This window comes from Anas platyrhynchos, chromosome 1 (genome assembly GCF_047663525.1).
Source record: "Anas platyrhynchos isolate ZD024472 breed Pekin duck chromosome 1, IASCAAS_PekinDuck_T2T, whole genome shotgun sequence".
In the NCBI taxonomy this organism is placed as follows: domain Eukaryota; kingdom Metazoa; phylum Chordata; class Aves; order Anseriformes; family Anatidae; genus Anas; species Anas platyrhynchos.
Window position 1 is genome coordinate 127,238,370 of NC_092587.1, and position 24,362 is coordinate 127,262,731.

Sequence of the window (24,362 nt, forward strand, 5' to 3'; positions counted from 1 at the left end):
ATTTAAATAAACAAATGAAAACTTCAAAACAATAAGTTTGCATATTCATCTTATAGCTGATGGTTGGGAAGTATTAAAAATAGAGTGAACTTTACCAGGCAGAGAGCTTTGTGGTTTGTCCAAAACAAACGTAAGGTTGTAATACATTACGTATCCATAATTTGCATGTTTAAAAACGATCCTTTGACCATCACTCATAACATCTATCAGAGAAACTGGGAAGTACTGTGTTGCGTATTGATTTAAGTGACCAAACTCCATGTACTTCACACTGAAGAAGGGTAGTTCAGTAGATGCTACAAGCTTTAGAGAAGACGAGCGTTACTCTTCTGCTCCCAAAATCTCTTTCATATAGACTGGTCTGATCTGAAGGCCATTACAGAAATTCAGCTGAGGTACTATGAAGGTCCAAGAACCACACATTGCTCAACCAACTTACCGAACATAAAAGAAATAGACGTCAGAACGGAGGCAGTAATATGCGTTTCAGGTTTGGAATGACTCTGAAAGGCTTGTCTATAGCTTTTATGTCAAATGCTGTTCCAATATATTTTTGCCTCAGGAAGCTTGCAAACAGAACGGTCTAAACTAAACTGAATGGATTACTGTACCTACGAAGTTGCAGTATTGATATATTTATTAACTCCAACTATAATAACAACAGTAGTAGGAGCACTATGAAAGAACACTGCTAAGAGGGTGAGCGTATTTAACTCATTTGACTTCTGGTATCTAACGTTGGGTACTTTGGCTAATTAAGCCTCTGAAAGGTTGTTCAGAAAAGGAGCACTGTAATTGCCCTCAAAAGACGCTACTGACTGTAAGATGTTTAGACAGCATGCACACACCACTTCGCAGATGAGCCGAATTCATCCACTACCATTTTCTTCCTATTTCACTTGAAGGAAAATAAAAATGTGTAGATGTTTTGGCAGCCATTAAAATGCTGTACTTTCATTCCCAAAGTAATGGCTAAGTCAATTGAAAGAAACGTAGGAATTAAAAGTTGTTGCCTCACACAGACAATAGTTCTGCACCATTCAAAAATATATAGTCCATATGGCTCTGTGCCACTAGTCTGCTGACCCTGATGTATATAGTGAATGTGATTACTTTGGAAGCATTAACAACATATTTGGAAAAAAAGTCATCCAGACAGTTCAAAATACTAAAATGTTGAAGAAGTTTTCATTTGAAAAGCCTTAACAATTGTATTATTTCATACAACTAATTAATATTGTCATAATGAAGTAACCAAGAATTTATATATAACATTAATTCCTTTTGCTTTGGAGTTCCAGTAAATTAAATACCCTATCTTAAAAAAATAAGAAAGAAAAAAAAAACACACACAAAAAAGAGTATTACACTTAAATAACTTGAAGTGGAATAAGAACAGAATGAGAGTAGATAATTGGTGCTTTGTGGAGCTACACGAGTAACATCTTGTTCCTCCTTAAGCTGGGACATTCTTGTCCAGGATTATTGGAGAACCCACTGTATCTAAATGGCATCCTCTAGGAATCAGTTAGCAATGAAGCAGTCATGACAAAGCTAAAATGGACCATCACTGAAGACTACTGTACAAAGATCTTTTTAATGTGATGCACCTGCTTGTCAAAAATTCTTTAATTTCCCCAAGACTTGAAACACCTCCAAAATAGCAGGGTTTGGGAGTGCTGTCAGGCAGAACAGAGAATTGAAGCTCAGTGCACGTTTCCCATTTCCTGGCTGAGTGCTCTAAACCAATTCAGTAATTTATATGAGGTAATATAAACAATAGGAGCTCCTCACTGATCAGTTTAAACTCATTTCCAAAGGAAGAACGCATCTGAAACATCCTGTTTGCCTGTTTCTCCATTTACCATCACCACTAGTAATTCTGAACTGGCTGTCAAATTTCAACAGAATTTTACGGAGAAATTCAGATGTTAAAAAAGACAATTAAAAAACTGTGAGCTTTGTCAGCTGTACATATAATATCCCTCCTTGGTGGAGGAAAGCAGTAAGAACTCAACCTCCATACATTGTATGATGCTGCAGATAAGCAACATATGTAGACTATGCAATGAACTAATGCTTAGCTGTTGATCCACAATTGTACATATTGTCACACAAACTAAGAATAAGATTGAAAAAACACAATGTATTTTGTATACGGACCAATTCTGCAGGTATATAGTACGGTGGTAAGAATATGCTTACTGGATTAGGAGACAGATGATGGCGCTGTCAGATGATACGGGCCCTACGTGAAGTTTCAAGCAAGTGACAGACTAGCAACAAAGCAAACAGACGCCACATTGCTAACCCCTGAGAAGTTCGACAGAATCAGAGATACAGAGAAAAGCAGAACTTCGAGCAATGAGGGAACTCCACAGAGAAAACTCAGGCTTCTGTAGGAATCTGATCTTTATAGATCAAACTAATACTTGGGAAATTAACCCTTTACTTTAAAGTTGTTTTGGAAATCTCATCTCTTTTATGGATATGGCTCTCTTCTCCTCAAAAACATGTCAAGTTGCAATTCTACAAAGTAAAACTAATTCTCTAAAAATACCTTTTTGCTTTTCAAGTGTTTTTTTTTTTGTTTGTTTTTTTTTCCCTTTTTTCAAGACTTTTTTGAAGCACAGACAGAAGAGTACAGTTAATATAACATTCAGCCTGCTTGTGCACACCCTCTTCAGACAATAGCTCAGTGTCCAGCTCCTGGCATGGATAATTCTCATATCCAGTCTACGTACTGTCCAGGTAAAAAACAAACAAACAAACAAAAAACTTACAAAATATTACCATCTTAATCAGTACTGATTGATTTATCATAAATGTCACATTTGTCATTAAAAACATTTTTAAGCTTTTGCCAAGCTACCCACAGTGCAAGCTCAGAGATGTAACAGGCATCACCGACTGCACATAAATCAGGTCCTGAGGACATCTTCAGACACTGCTCTGACTCCATCTGCATTCTGCCTTAAAGCACTGCTACCTCTAGACGATCCATTCAGAGCAGAGGACAGCATCCTGCCTTCTCGAGACTTCTAATACCAGGTGCTGGCAATTTTGCAGATATTACTTTTAAAATCTTGGTGACTATCTTAGATTCTTCTGTGTAAATTAAAGAGACATGAAAAATGATAAATTCAATTTATTTAAAAAATAAAAAATAAATGCCACTTTTAAGTACAATGAAAGTGCTATGTAGTCTTGGATACCTAACAGACTTTGGGAATTTCTCTTGAGAACTGTTTCTCAGTTTTTATCTTACATTTCTCACTTGAAAAAATGTGATTCTCCTATTTTTCAGTTTAAAAAGTAACCAAAAAAAAAAAAAACCACAGTTGGTTTATCTATGAAATATCACTCTTAGCATTGAAGGACTTTCAGGAAATTACTTCCTAATCCAAAAAGGTTTGTTTATTTATTTACTTATTTATTTTAAAGAAGAAACAGATCTCCTGGTAAATAATGAAGAATAGTATGTCTGAGCTTTCAGAATGCCGTTACTTACTGGAAAATTGATTAGAATTTCTCCAACAGGTACATGTGAGAATCTACTTGAAAAGAAGCATCTAGAATGAATCAGCACAAATCCATTCACGTCTCATGAAAGCAAAGTGTTATTCGCTAACCAGCTAAGTGCTGGAGAAGACCGTTAATGGAACAAGGATTTATATACTTAACGTGCCCATTTTAAAGAAGATGGCCACACCATCTCCCAGGTAAAAAAGAACAAGATGAGGAGCCGAGAACACTGTGGCCATAGGCCTGCAGGGAGGTGGGGTTAGAAGGCATCTATCTGCCATCCCCAACATCCACACCCCTGGAGATATTCCAGATTTCCTCGTTATCCTCCAAATACCCCTCAGAATCCACCCTGATGGGATCACGAGCAGCCTGCTGTAGGTCTGAGCACTTAGTAGGAGGCACACCTGAATCCTGAGATGGGCACACTACAACAAAGGCGTTTGATATTCTTCGACCTGAAAGCTACCAATTTATGCTTTTTCCCCCCTCTCTGCTTCCCAGCAAGTTACAAAGACTGATCTCAGCCTCGCAGCCTAGTCCCTCCAGCTTTCATCTAAGATCAGCAGAGGTGCACAGGGCGGTTCAGAGCAGGCGTAAAGACATGGTGCATAAATAGAGGACCCCCTTCCCCAGCCTCCAAGGGAAGCCCGGGGGGCTGAGTGCTCTCGACTGATGTCAGCCCTGCACAAATTCTCCCTCCGTTCTTGTTCTGCATTATGCTCAATGCTGGGTTTGCATAACCAGTGGGAATTAGTTTCTTGAACCCGAGGTTATCATGTTAAAATTTAAGCAGCCCCACAGCCCTCAAATATTACCTTGAAAAGAACACTGAAGGAAGTGTTTGCTGCTAACTACTATGCTGATGATAGTGGTTAGCACTGAAACTTTTCTTGTTCCAAATGGTTTTTCATATTTATTCACATTTCTCCAAGCAAGAAAATAAGCATGTATTCCCAAAGAATCTGTACAACAGTATAATGAAAAGGATCTGGAAGAAAAAGGCGGCTTTTAAATACTATAAATGCAGCTATTTTTTCTTTTCATGGTAAACCAGTATTATTGCAGCAGTTTTTGTTTCAAAATAATCTGGGCTTCATTTTGTCCTATTGTAGCACTACAGTAGCACTAATCCCTATCATTTTACAATTTGACAGCATTGTTTAATCCCAACCATAGATGTAAAACGGAACCCAAATTCAGTACGGAGCTGTAAAGTTTCTCTGATACTGAAAAATCAGTAGTCATTTAAGGTTCAAATCCCAATCTTCTTCCAGTTCTACTTTTTTTTTCCTGGTAAGTCTGGAAATTGTGAAAAAAATGGGTAATAAAAATAAAGCTATTTATAAATAGGTTAACACTACACTGGGCAATGACTAGGATATTTAATTACTTTTTATAATGTTATCTTAATACTTGGAATACAAGTGATAATGAAGAAGGGAAAAAAAAACAGTAAGACAAGCTGTACTCTCTTTATGGCTTTCTTTAAGATACTGCTGCTGCCATAAATGCAGAGAACATCAGGATGGATGTAAATACACTATTTTCATAATTATTTGTTCTTTGTAATGTACCAAACCTTCCTTGAGCACCTGATAACTCAAGAGTAGGTAAACATATTCGTATTGGAAAGTTTTTTGAAACAAACATCAATATGAAAGTCTTATCTGACTCTTCAGTTTTATTTTTTCAGCTTTGAGCATCGAATCTGTATGATTGGCTGAACTTCTGAAGTTTACTTAGCACAGTTCAAGCTTTAATTCTGAGATCTTTACTTGTGCAAGTGATACAGTCTATTTTCTTCTGCCAAACATTTTTTATCTGGCACTTTCACATTTTAAGTATTTGGCCAGACATTAAGACTATTCTTATCAAGAGTTGGACAGGCATTTTTCTTTTAACCTGTTTAAAAAAACATCTACTGTGAACCAAGACAGGCTTGTCAAGCAGGTTTCTTAGGCTGAAACTCTTCAGTCAGAATCCAGTTTCAGATTTAAGACATCTGAATTCAGGTATGTGCATGGAGCTAGGTGTTCAAACTTCGACTACAATCAGCAGAGCTGGAGAGTCACTCCAGACAAGATCCTGTAACCCTAAACATCAGCATTTGAGATTTCCTAGGTATCTAGGTATACCTTTCATCTCCCCTAGTAGCATGAATTGAACTCTCTGTTCCTTGATGAGCCATCCACTCACTGCAGCAGAATTTTATACACTTGTACAGGTGCACACATACATACCTGAATTTCTATCTTAATCATGTCAACTGTCTACGTCTACTACCCGTGGGAACATATGAAAAGAAAATGAAGTCCCATATTCATCTTAAGTATGCACAGGTGTCCTGGTTTTGGCTGGAAGACCGTTTTCTTCATAGTAGCTGGTATGGTGCTCTGTTTTGGATTTGTGATGAAAGCAATGGTGATAACACATCAGTATTTTAGCTGCTGCAGAGCAGTGCTTACACTAAGCCAAGGACGTTTCAGCTTCTCACACCGCCTTGCAAGCAAGCAGGCTAGGATGCAAAAGAAGCTGGGAGGAGACACAGCCAGGACAGCTGACCCAAACTGGCCAAAGGGATGTCCCACACCACAGGGTGTCATGCTCAGCTATGGAACTGGGAGGAGTTGGCTAGGGGTGAGCTGCAATTACTTGGGGACAGGCTGGGCATCATTTGGCTGGTGGTGAGTAATTGTGTTGGCACCAACTTTTTCTCCCCTCCCCTCCCTCTTCTTTCTTTCCCATTAAACTGTCTTCATCACAACCCACGAGTTCTCACATTTTACATTTTTCAATTCCCTCCCCTCATCCTACTGGGGAGGGAGGGAGGGAGCAGACTGCTCGGTGGTGTTTAGCTGCCTGCTGGGTTAAACCACACTGTGAAATGTAGGGAAAATTGCATTTGGATTTTCCAGTCATGAGTAAAATCAGTTGAAATACTGTTAAAATAATAGTTAAAACAAACTTTCTCTTTTCATCAGACACCTCTCAATCTGCACAGCCTTTCAGTGAATCAAGAGATGCCCTGCTGCAAGGACTCAGTACCTTCAGATGCTGCCCATCTGGTCCCATGAAATTGTACGGTTTATCTCAAGTAATTCCTGACTCAATCCTCACCCACTGCTGATAATTCATCTCCTTCCTCAACCCCTTCACTAAGCATAGAAGCAAAGTTGGCACCAAGCACCTCCGACGTATCTGGGTCTGCTGTCACTGAATTGCCAGCCCCACTTAGTAGTGGGTCCACACTTTCCTTGTTCTGCCAACCTAGCAACAGATGTGCTTCTTGCTGCCCTTGCAAATCTCAGCTTCAGCTGAGCTCTGGCTTTCCTGACACCACCCAGATGCACCCAATCAATGTTGCTATATTCCCCCTTTTCAGTCTATCCTTGATTCCACCTCCTGTATACTTTTTTTTCCCCCCTCTTGGAGCTCCATCATGAACTCCCTGCTCAGCCAAGTCAGCCTGCTGATCAGTCTACCTATTTTCCTGAGCACCAGGATGGACTGTTCATATGCTCAGAGGATGCTGTTAAAGGACTGTGAGCTTTCCCTTGCCTTTTAAGCTGCCTTCCATGAGCTCCCCACCAACTAGTTTCTTGAATACTCTGTTCAAGGTCTGTGCTCTGTTACCTTCTGCCTCAGTTCACTCACGAAATTTGAATGAGAAATACCACCTCTGTTTTCTAACCTCAATTCTTTGGCTACTTCTTCCTCTACACAACTACAGCAAGTTGTTTGTTGTTGTTGTTTTTTTTTCCCCCAACAATACTATGGCATTTAGGAAAAGCTATCTTTTGCTCTTTTCTCTTTCCCTACCCCAACAAAACATGAGACATACTTGCTGACTACACTATGCTCTTATCAAAGCCAAATTCTAGGGCAACTTTCTAACAGAGGAAGTTCTATAGGTACAAATAGGTACTACACTTGTCCTCATTTTTTAACTAGTTTTAGTATCATAAGGTAGGATTATTTTTCTTGATATTTCATTGATCGTTCCTCCTCACTTCCAAGTCTCTCCATGAGCCTGATGGATGTTACCCATAAATCCTAAATCAATGCTCTTTCCTAGTTCCCTTTTAATTTAGCTTATTTTATTTGTTTTTAATTTCCAGTCTACATATCAAAATGGGTTTAAATGGACATCTTCATTTCTTCTCAGAGTGTCTACACTCAAGTTCATACAGAAAGAAGGGCTTAAGGGCTTTTCTTCTCCAGGATCAGACAGACTGCACATTCTTTGGCCAATAAGGGAGAAATTCTTGTCTCTTAACAATATTGCCATTCTGCTCTGCCAAGCATTTAAAACTGCATTCCTTTGAGAGACTGTTTCTTCTTTATAGAACAGTATCTAGGATTCAAATTCAATCCAAATTTCTTTAAAAAGGACAGCTAACAAAATTTATACCTCAAACATACACTGGTTTTACTGATCACTGTCGCAGAGGTTGGAGGAACCACAGAGCTGCCTCTGAACAAGGTGTATGGTAATGTAAATGTACGTGAGGAAATAAAGGAAACTGCACCCAAGGAAGACTTCTGTCACTACTAAACATGAGGAAAAAACTGTAATTACTCAGACTTCTTCATAAAAATAGCATTTCTAAGATTCCAGTTTTGGAGCTTAATTGAGAAAGAAGCTTGTGGATTCACTTCAGGTCATTTCTGCAGAGTCCAAGGACTTCTCTCTATGTATTTTTATTTTTTAATCTCAAAAAGGAAAAGTTTAAACATCTCACCAGCTCCAGGAACATTTAAGAAGTTTGTTGTTTTTTAATTTTTTTTTTTAAATCTATTCTTACAAAAATTACCCCCTACCAGTAAGACTATCTAATACACAACTCTTAGATGTTGCAAACACATACGCGTGCACTTTTGAGCCAGAAAAAAAGCTATCATGCAGACTTTATGATCGTGGTGAAAGGTTGCCCAAATATGACAAAAGAATAACTCTTGGCAAAAGGGGAAGGTCTCATCATCTTTATTATGTCTGTCTGAGATAATTTTCTTCTGAGTGGCTGGCGTGGTGCTGTGCTTTGGATTTAGGATGAGAATAACGCTGATAACACACTGATGTTTTACTTGTTGCAGAGCAGAGCTTACTGTAAGGCAAGCACTTTTCAGCTTCTTGTGCTGCCCTGCCAGCAAGGAGGCTGGGGGTGCATCAGGAGCTGGGATGGGACACAGCCAGGACAGCTGGCCCGAGTGACCAAAGGGATATCCCGTACCATATGGTGTCATGCTTGCTCAGCAATTAAACTGGGGGGGTTGGCCACACTGCTGCTCAGGGACAGACTGGGAATGAGTTGGCATGTGGTGAGCAATTGCATTGTGCATCACTTGGTTTGTATATATATTTTCCCCTCTTTTTCTGTCCTATTAAACTGTCTTCATCTCATCCCCTGAGTTTTACCTTTTTTCCTATTCTCTCCCTAGTCCCACTAGAGGGAAGTGAACAAATGGCTCAGTGCTTAGCTGCCTGCTGTGGTTAAACCACAGCATCCCCAAATGTGGAAACAACAGGTGGAGAGAGGAGGGTAAAAGAAAATGCAGAATGAAGATCTGACAGCCAGGGAACACAGCAACTAAATAGTCTAGGAAGAGCAGGCAGAAAAATGCAGACTGAAAACAGATTAGAAGACAGCTGAGAAAAGGAAATGGGACTCAGAAATTAGTATACAAATAAGATAATAAATCTGTGAACATCTACAATTTTACTGGAATCCACCTTTACTGAAAGCAAAGGAATGGGCGAATTCAGAAATAGCTACAAACCCACTGAAACCACAGATGAGTCCCATTCCACAGAGTCCTGGTATGTGCAGAGGATGAAGGCAACAGGCTACCAGCTACACCATATCAAATACTAGAAGCTGACAGCTGTGTGACAATTGCGTGGGTCTCCATATGGTGCTCTATGATGAATTTTGTATTTGAGGAGTCTGGAAAATTATGTGCAAAAAAGTAAGTTTATCACAGCATACATAAGCAAGGCAGTATTTGAGGGGAAAAGGTAACGTTCTTTTATTAGAACTGCTGGTATACACGCGAAAGAAACTGAAGCCCTTCTTCAGGTCCAAAATAGAAAACGCAATCTCCCAAGCTAAATTTAAACGGAGAACAAGTATGCTCTGTGTTTAAAAAGACCCAATACATCTAGAGCAAACCTCAAACATTTCCAAAGTACAGTCTATCTTGCTAAGAGTTATGTACCCAGTATGTGCGATCAAGGCTTTCCCCACAGCTAGTGAAAGCAGGGGAAGGAGAGAAGATTCGGCCAAAAGGTTGCCAATTTTACCCAGATGGTATGAATTGCTTTTTGGGGGCTGGAGTCTCAATTTACATAACTGATCTCCCTCGTTTACATAAGACCTACGCACTGAAACAGTGGGTGAGATTAATTCCACCCAAGCTACTTGACTTTGCAACCCTTCTGTCTCTGGATGCTTTATTTTTTCCACACACGTACAAACACACATTTTTACAGTACAGTTAGAAATAAAGTGATTAACCTCAGATATATTACCTCCTCTGTATCAGGAGTTGCTGGGTTTCACTGCTACACACCACAGACCACTGGATTGTATTTGCAATATACAAGCTAGTAATACAAATAAAGTATTCCCAACTGTGCTACTGAAGTAAGAACATCTCCATTGCCAATGCAACCGTACAGCATCAATTCTCACATCCCACAAGGCAATCTGGCACAGCTAGCAGCAAGACCAGAATTTCTGAAGCTCACCCATCTTCTTTAACTTGCATATTGGACAATACAGCACACGTTCTCCAATGAGTATGTGCATAAAGCTATAAATATCTCCTCTAGAAGCTTTCTATTTCTTTTTCCCAGTATAATAGAAGGTATTACCTGAGATCAATAAAGCTTTAAATAACAGGCAAAGACAGCCCCATTGGAAGTAGCTATTTTTCTTACATTAAGATTCCAGGAGGATGTTACAGGTTAAGATCCTCGAATAAGACCTCAAATATTTATGTGAAAGGTTGTCATAAAAAAAAATAAATAAAAAAAATTGGATTCAGAATGTATGTTATATATTGATGTCCCAGAGCTGTACTTCTCTGAATACCAAGGCACTGTAAGATTGATCTAAATGGACATGGAAGAACAAGTAACAATTAGAGGAGCTTTGGAAACTTTTACTCCCCAAGGAATTCAAACCTTTCACTTTGTAAAATTACTTGTTAATATTTAAAAACAATACTGTTACTTCATATTTGATTAAGGAGAAACAAAACATTTAAGATTATTAAAGAAAAAACAAAAGCTAACTAAAGTTGTACAAATAAGCTTGAAGCTGCACTGCATTAGGCTGAACTAGTTGTAGATATATATGACAAAGCTTCTTCAGATAAAGGTTGTCTTCTGTCCTCTGTAAACTGATGTAGCAGCAAGCATTCTGCTCATGTAGAGCATGAAGAGCAGCTCTAACAGCAGTTTCTGTTTTTTCAGCAGTTTTCATGGCATTCATGCTTGTACTACCTCTGACTTGGTTTCGTTATACCACAATTCCAGATGTCTAATTTTTAGTTTCTATTTTTTAAAACTACACTACATTAAAAGATTAAATATCCAAAGCTCTGGGTATAGTAAGTATTATATAAGAATGTTATCAAGGAAATCCATTAATTACTTTAGAACCAAATAAAACCATCAAAAACAAAGAAGTCTCCTAACATAGACTTCATTCACGTAGTATGGTGTGAATAGACAGCTATTGCCATCTCCTCAAAAAAGCAAAAGCTCTTGCAAATTTGTTAACTGTTAACCTACCCTATACCAAAAATCAAGAGGAAAAAAAAAACAAGCACAAAAGATCCATGGACCTAATTATTCCTCTACATTTGCCTTTACAAATTTATTCTATGCAAGATCATATCCCAGTCAGACAATCTCAGAAGGTAGTATTTTCTCTCATTGAAAAATTCTGGATCTTATTGTTTACTGTAGAAACAGAGCTGTCAAAGAATTTAAATAATTCAAAATTATACACGTACCTCATTTTCACTTTTTCTTCTAGCTCAGAACTGCTAAAAAAAATGCCTTCCTTCACACAAACATGTTTAGGGAAAAAGCACATGATGCTTTAGCAGAGAGGGTAATTTTTCAGTACTTTCCTGAACCATTACCTTAGGATGAAGACACGAGTGATATCTGAGAAAATATAATCAGAAAACTTCAGTTGTAAAGTATTTTCTTCATCTTTTGAGTTGACACTTGTATGCTCCTGCTGAAAACTTCAATAAAGCAGAATCATTGCCATTTGTACTTCATATTGAGACACAAGCATCCACCTCTACTCATCCTCATGAGGATAAAAAGGATCGGCATAACTGTGTGCTAGCTAGTGCATGTAAAATTCTGCTGATGCATCAGAAGGAATGGGCTAGCATTGGTTTTCACAACAGAGCAGAAGAAACCTCTTGATGTAGCTCATTAACTAAAAAATGTGCACATGTGCTTACATATGCATTTCTGTATGGCTCTGTACATGTACACATGTGAAATCAAAGGGATGTTGGTCAAGCACCAAAAGAATCTTCAAGCAATATACATGGAAAAACTGTCAATTTCACTGACATCTGTGATGAACAGAACGTAAGAAATACTATAGACAGGCTGGTCTCCCTTGATTTGCTTCTCTGAAACTGAATTCACCTGGGAGATCTGGTCATCTGAGGAACCTGGATGAAGGATATGGAGGAGGAAGGGGCTACATCCCAGAATTTCTGAACAGAAATATGCCCAAGATTTTTTATGATTATTATTTATTTATTTATTTGGTCTGCTAGCGTTTGCGGAATGGATTTTGTTTGGCCTCCCATAAGCCTTCCTAAAAGTCACTGGTAACGTTCCTGCTGATTCTTGTTAGCTCCCTACTTAGTTCAGATTCCTCCTTGCTACAGCGCTAATAGCATTGGAAGCATGAAAGACTTACAGTGTTCGAGCAGGTTCAGAACCCAGGCTGCAATTCCACCAGATAGTATATTGTATACATTTCTTAACATCATTCTTAGCTAGCTGATGCCTTGAGGAGAGGGCGGGGGGGGGAAAAAGGTACACAACACCCGGATGAATTTTTCACACAAACAGTCACAGGAAATTTGATCCTGTAGAAGTAGCTAGTCAGTTTTACTCCACAGATGGCATTGCCTGCAACATATTTCTGTGCATAAACATGGCACTACTCCATCTCTGTTGGAAATGTTAATTGATTTCAAGAAGATAGCTTGCCTCCTGGTCAAGATGTGTACTGTCAGAAAAGGAGGTAGGTGTATAACCAGCCAACCAAGTCCTTTCTTGATCCTATATAATTTCATTTTTCTACATCTCTGCACGTGATTACAATTATGACACCTACTCCTGTGATACCTGAAAACCTTGCCATCAAAAAAAGCCTAAAAATTAAAAAATACTAGATAAGACAGCGCCAACACTAAGCTTTCTCTCTCAAAGCATTTTATGATCAACTGATACTCGGTTGTTCAATAGGGCAACACAAGGCTATGCTGAGAACTGGAAACAGGACACAAAACTTTTCAGAGAACAAACGTTCATGCACCTTGTTTCTGCTGCAGACATGCAGCAGATCAGAATAGGTATAAATAGGATGTTGGGGGTGGCACTGCGAGAGCACGAACATGTGCAGAGAGCAGCATGCAGAAGAAATTGCACAAAACTCATTTTTTATTGCTGAGGAAAACTGTTCCCAGGATGGTGCTCCAACCGTAAAATTGAGGAAAGCATTATGCCAAGCCCAGAAGGCTGCAGCACAGCTGATTGCAAGCAGACCCTGCAGGCAACAACAGGAGGATGGCAACTAGGTTGCAGCTTACAGCATGAACTTGCCCTTTTCCCCTTGGCCTGAAAGGGAAATGTTACAGACATGTATTTCAAACAAGAAAAAACAGGAAACTGACTTAATATTTATGGAAGCCGAAATACTTAAGAGTGAGGCTAAGGACCAGTCCATAAGGAGGAGAAACATCCAAGTACAACATGTGCAAAAGATGTAAGAACTAGTTTGTCATCACCATCAAGAGAACTCCAGAGATGCAGCAGTCACTTGACTGCTAGCAAACCTTGCCCTCAATACTTCACACTGGAGATTCCTAAATCCCTTGGGAACGCATCTCTGCACCTATATAATGGGGGCATAAGGGGATGAGGGGATGACATCCATGAAAGAACGAGTGGCAGTGGGAATAATTATTCCCCTTAAAGATCCTGCAGGTATTCACCTTCCCCTTCTGTCAAATACACACTTAGCTTTGTTACAGTAATATTTGCATGCTGCAGTACTCTACACAAATTAGTATTCGCACTGAGGACAAAATGGAAGATGCTTTATCAGTTAAGGTACAAACAACTTTAAAACAAAGAGCAGCGTTGGTATCTGCTTCCAGTAACAAGTTACCTGAGCTACTCAAAAACAATCCCCCACTTTGCTGTACACCTTGAAACCTGGACACAGAATTGCCCAAAGTGGCTGATTTTCCATAAAGGGCAAAGTTAAGCCATTATGTTGTAGGGCGGTAGGATTTCAAATGAACTTACGTGAAGATTGGTCTCACCTACCAATACAAGCTAAAAGCAATCCAGGGATAATATAATAAAAATACAGAAACTTTGTAAATCTAAAGTTGTCATATGTTGGGTCCCCCCCCTCCAATTAAACTAAAAAAAGCTTAAATATATACCCTTTAGAATAAGGAATGCTAACATAAAATTGGATTTCTTTATCAAAAGTAAGGAGCAGATGAATTGAGTTTTATTGCCCAGGTGCAGCTAAATACAGCAAATCAAAACTATGTGTTCCAGAGAGCTGTAGTCTTATAATACACATATATTACTTTCTGCTCTCTGTACAGACAAGTAGCATAAAGAATGCTTGCAGTTCTGTACAAACCTGTAACATCTGCTGTGAGCTGAAGGAAACCTGCTAAGTCCTTCCAGACAGAAGCACTGAGCGCTCTGCAGTCTCAACAGTATCACCTCTGCTCTAGAGCTCAGACTGGCCAGCCACTGTATCCAAAATGCTTTCATCATCATACTCTGATGCCAGGCTTGTCTAATCCCTTCATCTTTTCGCTGAGATCTAACACCATACAGGGTAAGTGCAATTATTAACTTATTTTGCAGGTATTTTTACCTACACATAAACATTTGAAACAGTTGTAATGTTATAAACCGAAAATACTATCCTTTCTTCCCCATTTATTGTTATCCCATTTTTGAGTGAGAAATAAACACTGCTATACCTTAAAAGGAGCACTTCTAGTCAAAAACACAACCAACAATTTCTAGTCAAAAAAGAAAAGAGTTTCCTTTATTTTTAAAAGGGCATACCACCAATTAGGAGTTACACAAAACTATGTAATTATGTAAAATAACTTTAACCAGGACATTCAGAAGGACAATTTACTATTTAAAAAATGTACTGCAATCCTTTCTGATGAAAAATAATTGTACCTAGAAAAGCCTATAGTTTCTAAATAAAGTGAAATACTGGGCAAGCTTCTGCTATTTCTGTCAATGTTTTACCTTCACTGTCAAATGTTCCTTTTCCAGAACTCCTAGTCCAAAAAAAAAAAAAAAACAACTTTAAATTCACAAAAAAATTAAGGAAGTAAGTTAATGTAATTGGTATATCCAAGATACTTATCTTGTGTGGTAACATTTTAGGTCAACTTGGTTTCTACAAATAATTTTGAAAACCAGCCACATGATCCAGATCCATCCACCTTTACCGTAGTACATTTAATACTGAACTTCTCAAAAACTGAATTGTGTTTTATTGGCCTTTATTTAAATACAGTGTCCAGAGATCAGTGATTAACCTAGCTTTCTTAGAGCTGCTCGCATGTCCTACAGAAGTTTAAGAAGTCCATAAGAATCCTTCAAAAGACAACTAGACAACTAACCTAAATTTTAAAAATTCAGCTTTTTTGCATCAATTATGCTACACAGTACTTTGCAATTTGATGACAAGACTAAACTATAATCCAATATTCAAGCAACTTCATACTACTACAGATGTAGTTCTGTAATTAGCCATATGTTGCTGCTTCTCCTATGCATTAATTTTCATTATCTATGAATTACCTAGCCTGCATCACCAGTTTCCTAATGATCCAAGTCCCTACATCAGGTCTTAAATCCTTAAATCCTCATTTCTTCTTATACAGCTTTTAAGAAATACTGCAGTCAGGTTCATAACTTTAATTTTTCTAGTGTAGTATATTCCTTCTTGCAAAAAAATGAAAAATTTACATGGACAGTTTTGTCTTGTATGTTTATGATATACACTTAAGTTTTCACTGACAGTACATTAGAATAAGATACACAACTATTAGCTCTTTGCAATTAAAACCATTGGGGCAGCCACACAACACACTGCTGCAGGTCTGAATATGTTTCCTGTATTAATCCAGGTGTGATGATATGTAACCCATTTGCAGATGGAAGCTACTACTGAGGAGCTTGTCTATTTACTGGCAATCTTCCAAGGAAAAGTGCTATCTGCAATAATAAGCAGTAATCCTTCATTTAAAAAACAGTACCCATAGCAGGAATTCATGCAGCCCATTATGCACAAGTCCATCAGAAAGACACGCCGTTCCTCTAAGAAATAACAGAAAAAGCATTACAGATGTCAAGTTAATCTACAACGGTTAATGTGACAAAGAAGCTGGAAGTGTGACTAAAAATACTGATCTCTTCTCCTTCTCCATGTAACAAATCACTTATCTTTGACTTAAGTCAAGAGCCACCAGCAACACGCTTCACATATCCTCGCCAAGGCAAGGTGTACTGCTGCTGCTATTTTTAACTTCGGCTTTATGCCACTCATACCTCAACAACGCGGGTAACTGAAGGACAAGGTGTTAGATTATGTATTTACTCCTGCTCCTTCTTCTTGTTTGGAAAATCTTGTGCAGCATCAGGTCTCCCCGCACTCAGCTTTGCACCGCAGGAATGCCATTACCCGATGTCCCACTTAAGCCACCCCGATCTGTGGCACTGCGAACACCACCCTCACACTGCGCTGCTTTGAATTCAACCCTCCTGAAAATAAGAATCTTAGTATCTCCTCCTACACCGAATTAGCTTTCTCTTCTCCGAAAGCTCTCATCTTTCTCCCACACCTCCCATTTCTAAATTAGGCTTTGGGGAGGAAAAAAAAGAGGGAATGCCATTTTTGAATACTGCCTACTGCCGAACATCTGAGCAGCATTCATCAACATGACAAGCACCAAGGTGGAGGCAAAGGGATGGAGTATCATACAAGGGCCCTTTCTCACAGCTGCCTGGTACCCTGTCATAAAAGACTCAGAGGGGGGAAAAAAAAACAACTGCAGACAGGATTGCAGCACCGTCCCATCGAAATGACTACAGACAGACCGACAAATGTCAGCACTAAGGCACCTGTCTTCCACTAGTGCCACTAGGGTGTTTATTTCCATGCCTGACAAGTAGCCAGCTGTCCTTTCAAACCAGGAATCTCAGCAATTTGATTTTTATCCTCCATTCTTGACAACTGTCTGATGTTCGAAGCAGTAACAGTACATATATGAATCTTCCATGCAATTAAAAAAAACAAAAGCAAAACAGGTTTTCACTGATATCAGCATTTAAAATTTACAATATGATGCTAATTTGATTGTTTTGCCCTGCCACAGGGAACTGAGAAAGACTATGGAAAAAGCTCGGGTTCAGGTATAGACAACGCATCAATGAAAAAATGAAAGCTTTAGAAACTTTCAACACCATATTAGCATCTACCCTGCAGAGCAAAAAGAGTTTATCACATGCCATTTATCTACGGGTACAGAAAAGTGGTTCCTGAAGTGAATTACCACTTATCAAATTCGCTTCTCACTGCTGCACTCAAATGCCACGGAAAGTTTTCAAAGGAAATACTATAGACCTAGTATTTCAAAACAGAACCCTGTAAGGAATTCGGGAGGTTATTCATTGCCTAATGGTGAAGTTGAAGCAAGTGGTTATCAGAGTGATAAGATCTGCAGCGCTACAGCCTGCCTAATAGCTGTATTTTCTTTGCATAAAACTCAAAACAACAGACCTCAACTCTGTTACAAACATTTACTACTGGCATACACCATTTACTTCAAAAGCTTGGCATAATTTCACCGTATGCATTTCACCCAAGTTTCAGCACAAAAAGCATCAGGGAGTTGTGCTTTAGCCTAAGGAACAACATTAAGTGCAATAATCCTCCATATGCATGCTACCATTACTGGAAGAAAATGGTGCACTCTACAGAGGTTTGCCCTTGACCGTGATTAAAAACAATCACCTTGCCACAGAGCCAAACCACACTTGATCAGTAGGGAAAAGTCAGCAATGCTGCCTTTGATTTTACTTGTAACTAAAATCAAAGATAGCAAAATTTTTGAGGATGAAGCAGAGGCAGCAACAAGGTATCACGTTTTCACCATTACTGTTGCCATCTGATGTATAAATCAGTAGAATTTGGCAGTGTACTTTGATTTGGCAGTGTACTTTTAACCTGTTTTTAGGTGAAGGATAGCCAACTCTAAATTGATGGCATGTAAAAAAAAAATGCATAAGGACAAAATACTTTATACAGTATACAGTATATATATATATATATATATACATGAGATACAGTTATAAAAAAAAATCAACACCACTGCTGGCATAATCTGTGCTAGAATATTCTGATGATAATTACTTCCCAGTAGCACTGTAGCAATTAGAGGCTGTGAATACCGTAGGGATTATCACAACATGCTTGTCCTGTTCTTACATCCTTCCCTTCAATATCTGTTGTTTACCTCTCACAAAGCCACTTTTTACGATGCTGAGCTGAACTAAACTCATCCAACTCAAAATGATTATTCTTAGGTATATCAGGGTAATAAACAATAAAAGTTTGTGTATTAATCAGCTTTCAGCTCTACTCTGAAACAATAAAACTGATTGCTTCAAAATGCTCCTGACATAATTCAGACTTCACTGAAAAATCCTAATCTTGAAAGTCAATTGTATAAGAAAAAAATATTTAAAGCATGCTTTGCATGGAGTCACTTACCACACAATGCTAAATGCTTTTCAAGGTTATCTTTTATTGCTTACCACTTCAGTGTGTTTTCGATAACTTTTAACAGTAGTAATTTCATATCTACCTTCAGATTATTCATTAAAACATTGAATAGCCACATGGTACCTACAATCCTTCTCTATCAAGAACAGATGAAAAAATACCTCCTCTTAGTACGGAGCTGAGGAACCTTAAAACAACCATCAATCAGTCAGTTCTAAATCCACACAGCCTTAAAAACCTAGAATTATACAGAAAATTGTATTAGAATCTTGTGCAGTTCTCACTTATAAGTGAACTGTCACATACGTATGTAGCTTCCTTCAGCTCTACACGATTTGAATGAAGAAATCTGGTCCAGCTGACAAGACCTACTTCCTACAACTATATATGCTGCTTTTTGTTCTTGATTAAGCAACTTTTCCATAGCTAAGCATTGGAGTAGTGTGAACTTAAGCATCTTTTGCTGTCTAGATACAACTTCTGAACAAAGGCACAGTCCTTTAAAATTATCACAGTATTAGAGAAGTACAGTAAAATAAGAACACCAACAAGCAGAAGTTTTTGAATCAGCACAGCTCATCTTCTGGGGTTCAAGTACCAGACAATACTAGTTTCTTCTCTAGCTGAGTAGCTGAAACCTCCTAATACTCCCTCACATTGAGGATTGTAACATTAAGGGGGAAAAAAGGAAATGCAGCCATCATTAATTTGCGCTCATTTGGAGAGCGTAGATTTTTCTTTTACTCATTATTTAATTTCTCAATAATCCAAACAGGAAATACTGTCAAAACAGTAAGCCAAATTAAAAGACAAAGAGTGGTGTAGAAGATAATACCAACAAAATAATGTTGACAATAAACCCTAATGAAGACTATTATTCAGCCCATGTCCTTGGCTTAGCACATGCTGGAGAGCTACAGGAGCCTTGCAAGCCACATCCAAAGCAAGACTTTCAGTAGTGTCAACACACTGAAGATAAACACAACTTCTATGAACACTTACTTTTTAATTCTGTCACTAAAAGGAAACTTGTCAACATGAGAAGAAGGTCGGCAGTGAGAACAGAAAGAACATCAATAACATCAGCAGACACATGAGTCTGAGAAGTGATTCTAACACCTACCAGTCAAATTCAGAATTTGATGTCTATGATAAATATCAGATGCACTCCAAATTTCCTATGAGCATGAAGCTCTTTCCCTCTGTGAAAGCAACATGACCAGACCAAACTTCAGATACCTATACACAAATGCAAGTGTCAAGGGAAACAGGAGGAACAGGGAGTCAACCCTGATTTCTGCAACTGTGTACCGTTACCCTAGAACTGTTACCCCAGTGAGATCACTCCTTAGGGTTACACATCGTGTGGTGGGATAGCCTGCATGACTGGTGCCATGAACAGATGCATAGGATATTTCAGGAAGATGAGCTAAAAAAGCAAGGAGATTCTTGCAAAGGAGAGGCTTGAAGGCAAGGACGTTTGCTTTGAAATGTGGAAGAAAGTCAAAAGTTTTTGCCTGAGGGTTAGAGGACAGAACAGCAGAAGTGGTATTAGGGTGGACATCTGCTTCAAAACACTTGTTCAAGAAGGCAAAATAGGTAAAATATTTTTAAATAGAAGCCTTACAAGAAATTTCAGTTTTAATGGGGGACTTTGAGCACTCCGTATCTGCTGAAAGGGCAATACAGGATGCCTATAAGGAGATTTTGGGAAGATGCAGAAAGCAGTTTCTTGGTAACTCATCAGTGAACCAACAGAAACATTAAAGTTTCTGAGGTACATGGCCTCAGAGGCAGTGACAACGTACAGTCATCCTGACCAGAAGACCTCTGTACATCAAGGAGTTAGTGATCCATGTCACAGCTAACAAGATTTATGCAAAACAGAGACCTGAAGGCCTGTGCTGAGCTATGCTGCAGGTACAGCTTGGCCTCCAGGTCTGTGGTGTTCTGCATAAATCCCTTGGCCACAGGATAAACTCAGCCAGCTCCTCGTACAAAAGGTGCCTGCGGGCAGCTCTGACTCTGTACTTGTGATTATGACACTTGCATGCCCTTGCCTTTATCTAGAAGCACAGCAAGAAGCTCTCACACAAACAGCCATTCTGTTTGACAGCAGAAATTATTAATGGAGTTGTTTTCTTGTAAGAAAGTCCTGTGGTAGCTCAAATTATGACAATGGCATAACCCCTTCTTCAGGCAGTCTGCACAGCATGCTACAGACCGATCGGAGGCCCCTTTGACACTGCACAACTCCAGGTTCCAGTATCTAATGGGATGTAAAATTGTCTCTATTATTCTCACTTTCTTTACATGGTTAGGCTTAATAAATACCATTTTAAATGGTACTATACAGAGCACAAGTGCCTTTCTCACTGGGGTTACAAGGGAACAGCATCCCTGATGTCAAATGCCGTGATATAGGGGAATTCAAGATACTGGAAGAACTGAACAAGAAAAACAGCAGAATTACAACCCGGGACCTTCAAAAGGTTTTATCCTTATTCAAGATTCAAGACCAAAAATATTTACTCTTATTCAAGGATCTGCTTAGAGACAGCCTTAAACAGTAAAGGAGTCTAGGAGAGCTGGCTGTTCTTCAAGGGAGACTTCCTCAAAGCACAGGAAAAGCCCACTCCAACATGCAAAACACTGGGAAAATTGTCTCGAGTTGGCCAGCACTGGTGTACAGGGAATTCCTGGCGGAGCTCCAACACAAAGAAGTAGTGCACACAACACGGAAGCAGAGATGAGCTACCTGGAGGCACAAAGAAACTTTCCTGCAGCGTGCCTGGGTTGTAATTCAAAAGCCAAAGCTCAGACCAGCTGAAAATCTGTAAATGCAGATGGCAAAGTAAAGGGTTTTAATAGGTAAAGCAAAGGGAAGGCCAAGGAACCTGTGACCCTGCTGTTCAGTAATGCTAGAAGACATGGAAAGAGCTGAGGTACTCAAGTGAGATTTAGTGATTATGTCCCATAAACATATCCATTATATTTTTGAATGACTAGGCTGCAGGTTTCTTAAGAAGCTGTGTAAATATTTTTAGGATATTCTGAGACATGCAAAAAATTTGTCTGAAGACAATAACAGTATTAGTGAGGGCTCAAACAGGACAAAATTAAATATCAGGTAAAGATGAAAATGCCTTTATGTATTAAACCTACTAAAAAGGTTATTTGTCATTATTCTTTATGGCACTGAAGTAGCCAAGTGATTCTATAAACTAAGGTTTCTTTTCACTTGTTTTTAATAAGCGAATTCAGTGATGTTTACCTTAAAGAAGAAGGTATAAAAATATCTCAAATACAATAGAGAACAACCAAAACCAGATACGCTTCTAAAATGAAAGACCAGAAAAACATCTTATCAGGCAGGAGATGTTGTACATGCAAGAAGAGCTGGCATCACATTTCTAAATCATTAAACTGCACCCCCTCAGGCTCCAAAGACTCTGTAAACACACAGCACATAGCAAGGGAATGAACAAGGCTGGGAGACTCAATAAAATTCTAGCAGGCTTTTAGAAAATTCATGTTACCACATCCCTTCCTGCACACCCTCCTGCCTTGTCCCCAGAGCACATTGGTTTGGGGGAGGCAAATTCCCCTAGGCATATTTTCAGTGTTTTTCTCCTGCCTTAGAGGGATCAGTTTTAGGGATCTAGGTGTTTTGTGCTTGTTTCTTAAGATGCAGTCTACTCCTTATTTACTGGACAGTAATGAAGTCGTGCTCTGAAGACAAAATGTCCATATTTCTTGCAGAACTGCATCTGGATGAAAATTCAAGTGAACATTGATAAAACACTTACGCACGTTCTGCGGATGAGAACTAAAGCAGAAGTTAGAATCAATACTTGCAAGCTAGACATGCCATATTAATATCTCTGAATTGACCCCCAGAAGTTCAAATCCTTCTTCCTCTCCAGCCTGACCCCATGGCAAATTGTCTCACTAATGAAGAACAACGTTACGACCTTGTCTACCTGGACATCATATCCATCCACTTTTCTCAGTGGTCCAAGGATGTATTAACCCCATTTCTACAAACTCCTGCTACTTACAGCTATAGTTTTCAACGTTCTCTCCTACATACACAGTTTATTATCTCCTGGTGTATTTATACATTCCCCTTTCACAACTACATCTAAGCTAACTTTCCCCCCCCTCAGCTTCATTTCTTAGTGTGTTCATCTTTGGGTATCCTATAGCTTTCCTACAGCACCGTCCCATCATTTTATTGATTTTAAGCCAGAGCGTTGTTCTATTAGCTCCATATACTGATATCAGACTTCTCCGAATGCTTTGTGCTTAAGACCCTAATAAGGATTATTGGGGTGGGCAGGGTATTAAGGATAACCCTGCACGAAGCTGCAAGTTTACATCGTATAGTGAAAAGGGGATGGTGGTTTTATTTAAAAGACATACCTACCATTCTTAAACATGAACAAAGACTCGTTTCCTTAGCCATGATCTCTGACACTGCTGAACTGTTCAAATTGTTTTTCTTTTCAGAAAGGACAGATGATATACAGTAAATTAGCCGGGACAGAGTATTTTACTATTTTTTCATGAGAATAAAATGCATTTTGTGTTTTCAAATATATTCCTGTATATTTCTTTATGAAATGTCTTCTCATAAGAAAGCTTCTCAGAACATCGGATCTGCTTTATCCTAGCATTAGCATTATTTGTATTAGCTTCATGTCAGGAAAAAAATAGATAAATAACCGCTATGCACAAGTAGCAATAAAGAATTTGTAATAAAAATATGCTATATAATAATGTAAACACAGTCATTCTAGAGGAGCTACTCTAGCTTTCCTGATAATGTTCCCTTATCAAAGAAAAAAAGTCATATAATAATGACAAGGTATTTGTTCCTTAGTCCATTCCCTCCAACTTATATCCATTTATTAATGCCACCGAAATGTACGGGTACAAAAAGCTACATATTTATTGAAGCACTACGGTATTATGTTGCAAAAATTGATGCAATTAAGGACCAGCTCCTCATTTCATGCAAATTTTACCCTCTCACCAACACAATGGAAATGAGTTGACTTAGTCGTTGAAAATCTGCTGCTTGAATATTACCACTGTTTGTAAAGATGAATATAAATACTTCTGCATTCAAATTCTTAAACGTAATTGTTAGCTTTGTACAAAAAGAAAAGCAGTATATGCTGAGGGAACATGACCAAGGATGGCCTCATATACACAATACAGCTTAAAAAAAAAATCCAGAAAGCACAAGAACTAGATGATGTTCCAGTGTGGGTTTCTTACGTGGCGCTGAAAAGGCACTCAAAATTAACTGTGCTACCTGCAGACAGATCGTGGGGAAGAACCACTTAAAAAAGAACATTATTTTTAAGCAAAGCCGATCAGCAGTGAAACAGTAAAAATAAAACAAAACATACCCTTGCATTTGCAGGTAATTATGTTAAGGCTGCACGAAAGTGAACGCTTACGTATTTTTTAATATAACTTTCCTACTTGTATACAAAAACAGTTCTTGATCAAGGAGAACAATTACATATATCACCCTGCAATACGTTTTGTCTTCTTTTATTTTTTCATAATGCAGCAGGCATTATGTATTTGTGCTGTACCTTGCAAAATAGCTCAGGACAAGTCCCTCTCAATATTTGCAAATGTATAATAGGAAAAAGTAAAGATGAGCATCAGCCAGAGGAAGTCCAGGGGAAAGAGAGACAT

The 24,362-nt window shown here is 38.6% G+C and overlaps 1 protein-coding gene across 12 annotated transcripts in view; it reads right to left on the minus strand.

Moving 5' to 3' along the window:
* Positions 1-24,362, minus strand: part of CDKL5 (cyclin dependent kinase like 5) — a 130,327-nt gene that overhangs the window by 59,782 nt on the left and 46,183 nt on the right. The window contains exon 1 of one of the 12 annotated variants that reach the window (XM_072028941.1): positions 16,409-16,601. The exons of the other annotated variants lie outside the window; for them this stretch is intronic. The gene's annotated coding sequence lies outside the window, so the exon portion shown is untranslated. Of the gene's footprint in view, positions 1-16,408; positions 16,602-24,362 lie in introns of those variants that run through there. 12 annotated transcript variants of the gene reach the window in all.